Here is a 12,617-nt window from a genome sequence, read left to right on the forward strand (position 1 = left end):
TTCTTTCTTTCTTTCTTTCTTTCTTTCTTTCTTTCTTTCTTTCTTTCTTTTTTTCAGAGCTGAGAACTGAATCTAGGGCCTTGCGCTTGCTAAGTAAGCACTCTACCACTGAGCTAAATCCGCAACCCTGTCCTGAGTGTTTCAATTTAGATGATTGATGTGTGTGGCTCAGAGAAAACCCACTGATCTAGGAAGCCTGGGAGGGGAGAAGACAGAAAACAGGGTGCTTTCAGGATGTCTCAGTTATGTCCAGAAGAAGAACATAAAATACACAACATGAACAGGACAATATCAACAACAGGTGAGGACAGTATACAACCAAGTAGAGGAAGGACCATGAAGCCTGTGACAGCAGACCTGTCCCATGTCTGACTTTCAGGAGATAGTATTGGGAAAGTCTAAATGTTCCTGTGTCTTTGTGAGGCTTGCCAAGAAGCTGAGGCACAGCTGTTAGCTGACTCCCTCCCTGGGCCTTCAAAGGACTCAACGTCTCCCTCACAACAACTATTAAAAAAAATACAAGAAAGAAATTTCCCATTGTGCTATGGGGAAATGCTTGAAGGTTACCCCGATTCTCCATTGCAGAGTGCTGATACGGACTGGCTGTCTTCCCCAGTTTCTGCACCTGCAGGAGCCTAAAAATACTTTGATGATGACCCAGTCATATTTTTTTAGCAGATTTTGTTTTTTAAGGACATTTTTATGCTCACAGCAAAACTAAATGGAAAGTAGGATTTCCCACAAAACCACCTTCCCCATTCAACACACACACACACACACACACACACACACACACACACTTTACTCAATGACAGAACAAAAGTGTAAGATAAAAAGAGGGAGTTGGGACAGTAAGGAGAGGAAAGAGAAGGAAGAGAGGAGAGAGGGGCCTTCTTTTCCTCATCGTTCTTTTTTGGGGGGTTGATATTTTTAAATTTTTATTTATGTGTATGTGGGTTGTGTGTGTGCCTGCCCAAGGAGTCTAGAAAAAAGTGTAGGATCCCCCTGGAAATGTGAATCACCTCACATGGGTGTTAAGAATAGAATCTGTCTCTTGTGAGAACATCAAGTGCCCTTGACTGCTGAGCCTTTGTCCAGCCCGGGCCTTTTACTGTTTTGACATGGGTTCTTCCTATATAGTAGGCTAGCCTCTACCTTGTGATCCTCCTGCCTCAGAGTCTTCAGTGCCAGGATAACAGGCATGCATGACCATGCCCAGCGCAGCTGACTTTATAGATGAATAGGTTCATTTCATTGTCTGAGTGTACTAAAGCTCATTGATTCATCTGCTGGTGGGAAACAGTTTGGGAGCTTCCAAGTTCTGGAAACTCAGATAAGCTGCTCTAAAGATTCAGGGGCAGGGTTTTTGCTTGTTTGTTGTTTGGTTGGTTTTCAACTGTTTTAAGTAAGCATCAAGGAGTGGAGGGACTTCCGGGTTAGAAGGTCAACCAGAGGCTGCATCCTTGTGATCCTATGAAGAAGTTAATTACAATAAGAAAAAACAAAATTTATCTCAAAGAAGGAAATACATGGCTTCAGAAGTCCACCAGGAAATGGAAAGGTTCCCTCAAAGGAAGAAGGAAAAGGGCATGTGATGTAGAGAAGAACAGAAACCGTGGGTCTCAACTGTGCAGTTTCCAGGTGAGGAAAGGGAGTAGAAACTGCTTCCAAAGGAATGCCAGAGGAGAGATGGGCTGTCCTTCCACAGGACAATCCCATAGCCCTCAGAAGCCTCAAACACAGCTGTAGGTTTTGACTGGACTGATTCCTCTAGCAGATTGCTCTCTGGTAGAAAAAAAAATCCATTTTGCCCACCTTGTGACTTAGAGGCCCTCAGCCAGGAGCCATCTTGAAACACAGGCCTCAGTTTAGCCTTGCAGTCTACAGTGAGGGAAGGCCCAGAGATACAGCTGTGGAAAGCATGAGGACCAGGCAGGCACTGACTGGTACAGACATCAGGAGGCTGGGTTCAGGCTGGAAAGAAAGGAATGAGAGGGAGCCTTGCCTCAGAGTCCTGACAGACCTCATCAACTATCAGTAAGATTGGACTTTGGTACCACTGAGCCTGAGCCAGTGGGTGGAGCAGATTCTGGGGGTATCTATTGTTCATTGTTGGAAAGACTTGGGATTTGGAATTTATGGGATATACGTGATATCCACTCTGAGCATCTCACCTGCCCTCTGAGACTCCTGCTATTTTGTTTTGTTTTGTTTTGTTTTTTTGAGACAGGCTTTCTCTATGTAGCTTTGCACCTTTCCTGGATCTCGCTCTGTAGACAAGGCTGGCCTCGAACTCACAAAGATCCTCCTGTCTCTGCCTCCCGAGTGCTGGGATTAAAGGTGTGCGCCACCATCGCCCAGCTGAGACTCCTGCTTTTGAAAGAGAAAATTCACATTTATTTTGTACCGCCCCTGATCTACCCAACATTTATTAAACCTTCACTTGATTTTTATTTTTTATTTGCCATGCAAAGAAGGGTTTAGATTTTTAAGCAAGATCAAGCATGATCATGAATTTTAATAGTTTTGATTATGAAATAGTTCTTAGCTATAATACTGGAAGCATGGATAACTGAAATAATAGTTATGCTGAACTTTATTAAAATGTGTCACTTTAGTGTGACAAAGGATGCTATCAAGTATGTGGAGAGTGTGGTTTTGTAAACCTTGCCAAGAACCCATGACTGGGGAAGTCCTAGGTCTTTGGGGAGAATCCACAGGTATTCTCCCAAAGGGACTTAGTGTTAAGACGTTGTCTGAACATGATTCCTTATACCGTAGACTAGTGCAGCTCTCCCTTCATCACAGAAGCTCTTTTCGTTGGTGCATGGTGGCTTATACAGAGACTCACACCTGGGTAAAGTGCAGGAAATAAGTGACTGTGCAGCTTAGCCCTCAACTGGACATCTTTATCACACCAATTCTCCCCAAGGCTCAGAGAACATCGTGGAATAGGAGGTAGAAACATTGTAAGACCCAGAGGTTGGGGCAGAGTGCTGCAAAACAGTGTCTTGTAAATGTGATGGAGCTGTTGCGCTTCTCAGACACAGAAACTGTAGTAGACTGACAAGACCTGCATGAGATCAACCCACCATGGATAGGGAGAGACGCCTGGAGCCCATGAACATTTGAGGGAATTGGCATCATTTGAGGGATCCTTAAGGAGGAAAGGTCAATTTTCTTCAGTAATGTAGCACCCAGTAGGTTGGTTGTTCATTCTCCAGTGGATGGCCCTGTGTTCATGTTCAAATGGACAGTAGTAATTAGTCTCTGGGTTAATAAAAATATACATGAAACTGAGTGTTGTGACACACACCTTTAATTCCAGCATTAAGGAGGCAGAGGCAGGCAGGCAGATCTCTGAATTTGAGGCTAGCCTGGTCTTCAGAGCCAATTCCAGGACAGCCTGAGCTACACCAAAAAAACCTTGTGTCAAAATCCAAACCAAACCAAAAACAAACAAACAAACCCCAACTAAGACATGAAATTGGGAGGAGTTTCAGAGATGTGGGAGGAAGGGAAGCAAATAGGATCTCAATATGTTGTATTCAATATGAAATCACCAGAGATTAAATTAAAAAATAAACAAAATATTTGATGTATAAGAAATAGTAAGTGGAAAAAAGAACAAAAATGAATGTTTGAATGAACAAATAAGTAAATAAAATAGAAAGAGCCTGCAGAATGGGTGAACAAATTTATGAAAAATATACAGTAGCCTCCATTTGCAGAGAAATGCTTGTGGACACTTGAGATGCAAGGTCGCACTGGGTGGGACATACATGCCCTGCAATGTTGTAGTAGTCAGTTTTATATCCCATTTGGCATATATACCATGATGATGCTGGGCAAAAGAGTGACTAACATCAATAGCAAGGGCAAAACAGGATGTCTTTTCATTTTCATATTCAGAACACTGTACAAGCAAAAACGTAGGAATTATTGATTCATGGACTAGTTCATTTAATGTTTCCAAATTGTGTTTGACTTTATGGAACAGAAGCCATGAAGAGGAAACCTGTATATAGGGTGACTACTGTGTCATTTAAGAGTGTATCTTTTATTAAAAAAAAAAAAAATCATGATCCCATACCAATACCTTGAATTGTTTCTCTTGTCTTATTTTTGTAGTTTCATGACTGACATTGAGCTCTTGGATCCATTTTCAGGTTGTTCATTTGTTTGGCTGCTTGTTTTTGAATATAGTATGAGGAGCAGAGTGTTTAACCTTTGTTCTTCTGGCAGGTGTCCTATTACTAAACTGTAACCACAGCACTGGGGAAGTAGAGGCACCATCTTCAGCTGCATAGAGAGTTTGAGGCCAGACTGATCTGTGTATGGATACCCCATATCCCCTCTTCTATTTTTTGAAGGTGCTGGCCTTCCTCCATATATGATTTTTGGTACCTTTGTCAACTATCAGTTGACTGTAGATTCACAAAATAGTTTCTTGAAGTTCTATTACATTCAGTTTGCCTGAGTTTTTTATGCTAATACTACCTAGTTTTGTTTACTATAGTATGACTGAAATCAGGAATGGTGATGTTTCCAGCTTTGGTCTGTTCAGAATCTTTTGTGCTTGTATTTGTATTTTAATTTTGTCTGTTTTGTTTTTTTATAGAGGAGTACATTAGAATTTTGATGAGATTACATCAAATTTGTAAAGCACTTTGATAGTGTGGCCATTTTGATGAAAAGAATTTTGAGGGATGCAGGCTGCAAAACAGCTGTGAGGGGCTTCAGCATCCATTGACCAATGAACAGATATCATCCCGAGTCCTCCCCCTCACACCCCAACACCCTCCCACAACCTCACCCTCCACAAATCAACAGAGGGACATCAGAGTTAAACTAGAGTGTCAACCAAATGTAGTTGACATCCAACAGCACTTTCTTTATCACCTATGGGGCAGCAGTATAGTCCTTGGATTAAGTCACAAAACAAGTTTCCATGTGAACAGAAAATTGAATTCCCAGAATGTGTGTCCTTTGCCCATTATACAACAAAACTAAACTTACAAATTGTACAAATACATAAAAACTAAGCAACAGGCTGTTGAATGAATGCTGACTCATTGAAAAAAACTGAAAGGAAAATTTAAGGTATCAACTCACACATTTTTATTCATTTGTTCCAAGAGGCTTTGCAGTCATTTAATCCTTACTTTTTAAAATTACAACTGATATGAAACCTTTGTCAGAAGATTCCAATATTTGATTCCTATCTATCCATAGTTATTGTGTTATTTCCCCAATTTGAATTGTGACTCTCCCGAGTTTTGTTATGGTGATTGGTTATTGGTACAATCCTGAAAAAAATGTATATAATATTCTTAGATTCTGAATTTACTTATTTTTTCCCAGCAGTCAACATGTCTAGAGTGGTGTAGAGGATGCAGGGTGGAGGTGCAGGCTGGAATTGTTGGGAAGCTGTCATCACAGCACGTCAATCTGCCATTTTTCAGACAGCAAGATTAAGTTTAGCTTTCCCATCAGCACAAGGACCATTTTCAGTAGCATTACTACCTAATACTTCCTCATTTGTCCAAGGGTGACATCCTACATGCAAGGGTGGAGGATGAGCCCTCTGACCCTGCCTTCATTCATGAGTGTAGAATTAGCTCCTTGCTCCCTCAGCCTTCATGAAAGGTTTAGAAGGAGCCTCCTGCCCTTCTGCTTTCATGGTGGGTGTGGATCGTATCTCTATCCCCCTGCCTTCATTCATGGATTGGATTAGCTCTCTGCCTGGACTTGAAGGCACCAGGGAATAAGGATAGAAGCAAAGCAAGTTCCATTGGCATCTTGTCTAACCACCTCTATCTTGTATGTATAAGTGAAGTCTCAGCAGCAGTGGGAGCTGCTCATACAGGGGGCAGGGACTGGGTACATTGACTGTCATGTCTTCACTGCTGTCTTATGCCACTTGGCCCTGTTCACATGTCACTTGTTGGGAGGGAGGAGTGGTGACTAGTTCTGCCTCCCCTTTCCTCCTTCTCTTTGAAGACAGAAGCTAAGGAACCCTCTAGGTCCCTCTGAAAGGAAGCAGGTGATGTAAATTAGTGCTGATTAGCCTCCCTGGCCTATGGTTTGTTATGTTGTGAGACTGCTGGTTGGCATACTTGTACCAATGACCATTGGAACTGTGATGGTTTGAGGGAGAATGGCCCCCATAGACTCATACATTTGAAAGCTTGGTCACCAGTTAATGTAACTGTTTGGAAAGGATTAAGAGTTGTGTTGCTCTGGGAGGAGGTGTGTCACTAGGGGAGAGTTTGGAGGTTTTAAAAACCTATGCCATTTTCAATTAGCTCTCTCTGCCTCCTGCTTGTAGATCAGATGTGAGCTCTCAGCTACTGTTGCAGTGCCCTGCCCTCCTGACTGCTGCCATGCCCCAACCATGAGATTCTAACCCTCTGAAACTGTTAGCCCCAAATAAATACTTTGTTCCATAAGTTGCCTTGGTCATGATGTCTCTCTCTTCACAGCATTAGAAAACTAAGGCAGGGAATAACCCTGCTTCTACTGAATAGAAAATGGATGGTCAGCCCCACCATGTCTTCATCAGGAGACTAATGTTCACCCTGTGCTTCGGCTAGGCATTGGGTTTGTGGCCTGCTTCTACAGTATAATGGGATGGGGAGAAGATTAAACTGTTACCTCTACAAGGTTTCCAGCTGTAGGAGCTCTGGTGGGATTCAGTCTACACCATGGTGGTGTGTCTAAAAGTTTCACACTGAGTATTCAATATTTTGGTTTGGTTTTTTAAGACAGGGTTTCTCTGCATAGCCTTGACGGCTCTGGAATTGTGTAGACCAGACTGGCCATGAACTCACAGAGATCTGCCTAACTCTACATTCTGAGTGCTGGGATTAAAGGTGTATGCTACCATTTTCTGCTTAGCATCTTGTGTGGGCAGGGCAGTGGTTGTGCACGTGATTTTGAGTCAAAGAGGTGTGGCCTGGGAGAGTTTGGGAAGCAATCTTTCATCAAAACAATTGCGAAAGGATGAACTGAGATGACTTCTACAGAAATGCAGAACACTAAACCAGTAGTTTCTCTCCCAGGATTATCTTAAGACAAATCATAACTATCACAGGTAAATGTTTAGAGACCATAGTGATTGTCTCTAAAGGGTCCACTTACCTGGAGTACACAGCAGCTAATCATAAAGACCCCATCTCAAACATGGCAGAAGGGAGGACCCACACCGGTAGTTGTCCCCTGACCTCTACTTGTATGCCACGCTTGTGTGTGCCTGTCCATAAGCATACACACGCACACATCATAGATACACAGACACACAAAGATTAAAAAAAAAAAAAAGAATTGGGCCTGAGAGATAGCTTTGCAGTTAAATCTTTGGCGGCTCTTCCAGAGGACCTGGGTTTTATTCTTAGTATTCACGTAGTACCTTAAAACTGTCTGTAGCTCCAGTTCCAGGGCATCTGACACCTTCTGGCCTCTGCAGACATCAGTAACTCAAATGGTACACAGAAATACATGAAGCCAAATGATCCACATAAAGACATACACATAATTTTACACATAATGTAAAAATTAAAGTTAAGAAAATAATCAAAGTAGTATTTTCAGGCAGAGACTAGAAGACATTGAAATGATACTAAACTTCCTTGTCATCTAGATCTGTCATTTAACTTTTGGTTAACTATAATGTTTACTAAACTTGATTCCATTTTTCTGCATAATTGAAAAGCAAGATGTAGTATTTTTTTAGGGACTAGGATTTTTCTTAAGGTGAAGACCATTTCCTTTTTAAGTGTTGGGTTATGTATCTTTAATTATTGTAACACATTTTTACATAATCAATGTTATTGCATCTCACCGAAAGTAGTCATAAAATGATAATATTTTTGTGTGTTTGGTGCTGGGGTTGAACTCACGACTTTGTATATGTCCGCTTACACCTATTTTGATAATTCTTTAATATGAATTATTACTATGATCGTTTTTATTACTATGGAGTGTATGTGTGTGTGTGTGTGTGTGTGTGTGTGTGTGTGTGTGTGTGTGTGAGACTAGGCACATGCGTTGCATGGTATGCATGTGAAAGTCAGAGAACAACTCCCAGGAGTTGGTCTGGGGATTGAACTCTGGTGGAATTCTAGTAATTCTACCCACTGTGCCATCTCACTGGCCCATAGTACGAATCCTTATTGAAATTTCCTGTGTTCTCTCCCCTCTCTGCTTTCCCATCAGATATCTTTTTATAATTCATTCCTCGATGCCAATATGTAAGCAAGACTGATAGATTGTGTTGGGGTGTTTTTTATATGTTTCTTCTCATTTATAACAGTGACACCACCATATTTCTATTGCATTGGCTTGTTGAAGAAGCTAGATGAGTTCTTTAAATGCCTCCCACTGTGGTCTTTTGGGGTGGTTTCATTTCCTATAAACTGGAAATTAGAGCTGAATGTTTGATAAGATTCCATTTTAGTATTTACATGGAGAATTCTTCATAAATGCTATTACTAAAGTACTGCTTCTAATGGTAGAATAATTGCAGGGGCAATCTATCTAGTTAAGCAGACTTATTTAAGTAAAACATCACACACCAGCCGAGTGTGCAACCAATCATAAAGATATTCAAGTGTTCAGTAGAAAAAAGGCTTAAATTAAAGAATATTAAATATAGCTGTGGTACAGGAAATGAAGAAATCTGATGAATAGCAGATGTGTTGACAGATGTGTCTGCTCACACCTGTCGTATCTGCACTTGAGAGGTAGAGGCAGGAGGGTCAGAGGATCAAGACCATCCTGGACTACACAGCAAATTCAAGGCCAGCCTTCATTCTCCTTTCCTCTAAGACATTGGGTTCTCTTGATCAAGAGGCTACCATCCTCCAGTATGACCTCAGCCCAACAAATTACGTCTTCAACAACACACTGCCAAAGAAGGTCATATTCTGAGGTCTTTACAGTTAGGATTCCAGCCTGTCTTTTGAGGTTCACAATTCAACCCACTTTTAAATTGTATGTCTTTGAACACGTTAAGTTAAATATAATTTAACTAGACCCATGCTTGAGACCACCCCCTTTTCCAAGAGCTATAAGAAGAGATCTCCTCATTTCTGCCTCTTGGACTCTGATCTGTTTTTCTATGATGTCAATAACTCTCCTAATAAACTTTTTATCCCCAGCAAACCATCTTAGCATCCCCCTTGAACCCATATCCTAGAACTTTCAGTCACTGATTGCCTGACTGATGTGCATTTACACACACTCAGGGATGGTGTCACACTATAGATTGGAACTGGGATCTGGAACTGTGGCCTCTTCTCCTCAGCAGAAATGGAGGAAGGAGAGCAGAACAACGGTTGTTCATTACCTTATGATAATACTGACAGAGTAATGGTGGAGGGTAGTTGAGAAAACCATCCATGAGACACTAACAGTGATGGTGGTGCACACTCCCATGGCTCTTAGGTTCTTCCACACCTTCTGATTATGCTTGTTACGGAGTGCTTGGTAGCTCATGTTTGTATTCCTAACACTCAGGATGCTGAGGCCTGAGGGTAGCCGTAACGTTGAGGCCAGATTGACTTACATAGTGAGTTTCAGGCTAGCTATGTTGTGTACAGTGTAAAAACAAAAACTCCAAGCATGAATACTAACAAAAAAGAGTGCCCAGTCATTCAGTCAGTGATGGTGGGAGCCATTGCTCCCTCTTGTTAGAAATATTAGAGGCTGGAGAGATGATTCAGCCGTTGAGATCATTGGCTGCTCCCACAGAGATCCTGATTTCAATTCCCAGCAACTACATGGTCGCTCACTACCATCTATAATGGGGTCAAATTCCTCTGGTGTGCAGGCATAAATGCAGACAGAGTGCTCGTATACATAAAATACATAAATAAATAAATCTTTCAAATTAGACAGCACATAGAGATGGGCAGTTAGTGGTAGCACAGGTCCATAATCCCAGTACTTGGAAGGTAGAGGCAGATGAATCTCTGTGAGTTGAAGGCTAGCTTAGTCTACAGAGGGAGTTCTAGAACAGCCAGGGCTACACAGAGAAACCCTATCTCAACCGGGTACACTTGCCAAAAAAAAAAAAAAAAAAAAACGAAACCAAAATTTAAAAAAAACAACCATCCAAATAAACAAACAAATAAACAATCAAAAGAGAGAGAAGAGATGAGAAGAGAAGAGAAGAGGAGAGGAGGGGAGGGGAGAGGAGGGGAGGGGAGAGGAGAGGAGGGGAGGGGAGAGGAGAGGAGAGGAGAGGAGAGGAGAGGAGAGGAGAGGAGAGGAGAGGAGAGGAGAGGAGAGGAGAGGAGAGGAGAGGAGAAGAGAAGAGAAGAGAAGAGAAGAGAAGCGAAGCACAGGAATGTCTCAGGATAACAAGCAGGGCTGCTTGCTGCTCCACCCCACACAGACATTCAGGAAGCCCCAGCATGCTGATTTCCACCCCATGACAGACACACTCAGCAGTCACCCTAGACACAGTCCAGACTATGTCATGTGGCCACCCCTCCCCCATCTGTGGTAAGGAATATCAGAAGCCAGCTGGGCAACAGATGGGAAAGGCGGCCCTGGCTTCTGGCAACTTGCCACTTCTCAGGGTTCCTTCTCATGTGGCCACCACACCTTTACCACTTCTCATTTCTAAAGCACTTCCTCCTCCAGCCTTGCTCGTTATCCCACAGGAGAGTCAAACTACAACCTTCTGTGTCGATGCTGTCTGAGTCAGGAGAGTGTCCCACCCTGACATATCCTAGCACACATCCTCAGGCACATTATTCACAATCCCAACATTCAGTTAATTCAAAATGTCCTTGGTCATGTGAAGGGTAAATCTGAAACATTTCTAAATATTTAATATCTGATGGTTGTGTTGCCAGTCATTTCTGGCAGGATTTCAGGCTAAAACTGAAAAAGTTTTTTTTTTTCCTTTCTCTACTTTTCAACTAAATATTTAGCTGAAGGAAGTATAAAAGTAATTTAGAAGGTGTATATTCTGTACTTCTGGAATGTGATGTGAAATTTAGCATAGCTAAAAGAAATGAAAGGGACAAGAAAAAAGTATGCCTGTGCTTAGTAATGACAAGAGGTTTTGCTGTTAAATAAATGTAACTGGTATTTTCACAGGAAATCCTCCCTTATTTCAGTAATAAGAAATGGGTAGTGTGTGCACATGCTTAAAACTTTAATCTCATTTATGTATTCACTTATGTAATTTTTTGACACAGAGTCCCATATAGTCCACACTGGCCTTAAATTTATGACTGAGGATGACCTTGAACTTTTGATCTCCTTGTCTCCACCTCCAGAATCCTGGGATTACAGATGTGTGCCACTATGCCTAGTTTATGCAGTGCTGGGGGTTAAATTCATGGTTTGGGGGAAGTGGCTCAGAGGTGAAGAGCAGTAGCTGCTCTTGCAGAGGACCTGGGTTTGATCCTTGGAATCCACAGGGTGATTCACAACCCTCTCTAACTCCATTCCCAGAGGATCTGATGCCCTCTTCTGGACTCCTCTGGTACTGCACACACATTGTTCAGTTACATGCCTGTGGGTAAAACACTCAAACACATAATTAAGCAATTCTTTTCTTAAAAAAAAAAAAAAAAATCCAGGGCTTGATGCATGGTAGATAAGTACTCTGTCACTAAGCTAGATCTCAAGTCCTTGAATTTGGTGTGAATATAGTAGTACACAATGTGGTGACTGAAGAGATGGCTCAGAGGTTAAGAGCACTGACTGCTCTTCCAGGGGTTGTGAGTTCAGTTCCTAGCAACCACATGGTGGCTCACAACCGTCTATAATGAGATCTGTTTCCCTCTTCTGGTGTACACGCAAACTTAAAGGAAAAAAAAAAAAAAGCCAGGCAGTGATGGCCCATGCCTTTAATCCCAGCACTTGGGAAGCAGAGGCAGGCAGATCTCTGTGAGTTCGAGGCCTACCTGGGCTATAGAGTGAGTTTCAGGAAAGGTGCAAAGCTACACAGAGAAACCCTCTCTCAAAAAAAAAAGATAAAAAAATAATAGTACACAATTAGTAGTTTTTCCTGTCTGGGTTTTCCATCTGACATGGTGTTTTTGAAAATATAATTATTTTGATTAGCATATAGTATGCACATGTATTGACATATGTGTACATGTATGAGGTATTGTGTGTACCAGCATCTTGTTCTCTTTTATTGGTACATGACTTATTATTATATGGACATTCCGGTCATTTCCGTTTGTGACTAGTTAGAATAACATTGCTATGTTCACTGAGAGCTGAGTCCTGAGGGCATGCTTTCATTTCTCTCAAGGAAATACCAGTCAGTGAAACTGCTTAGCATTGTGCTCAACTGTGGGATGGTATTTTGTCAAAAACTCTGTGCCAGATGAAGACAGCTATTCCTATTTTATGGGTAAACTGAGGCACAAGGAAAATGTGATGACTTATTCAGACTTTTCTACTAATAAACTTTGTCATGCTGAGACTGGGATGTAGATCTCCAATGCTCACTTCTCTTTTGGTTTATTGTGCTTTTCTGCTTAAAAATTTTTGTTTCATTCAAGAATATAAGTTAGGGGGGCTCAGTGGTTAAAAGCACTGATTGCTCTTCTGGAGGTTCAATTCCTAGCACTCATATGGTGGAT

Source organism: Peromyscus californicus, unplaced genomic scaffold (assembly GCF_007827085.1).
Source record: "Peromyscus californicus insignis strain IS unplaced genomic scaffold, ASM782708v3 Scaffold_3__1_contigs__length_106647218, whole genome shotgun sequence".
Taxonomy (NCBI): Eukaryota; Metazoa; Chordata; class Mammalia; order Rodentia; family Cricetidae; genus Peromyscus; species Peromyscus californicus.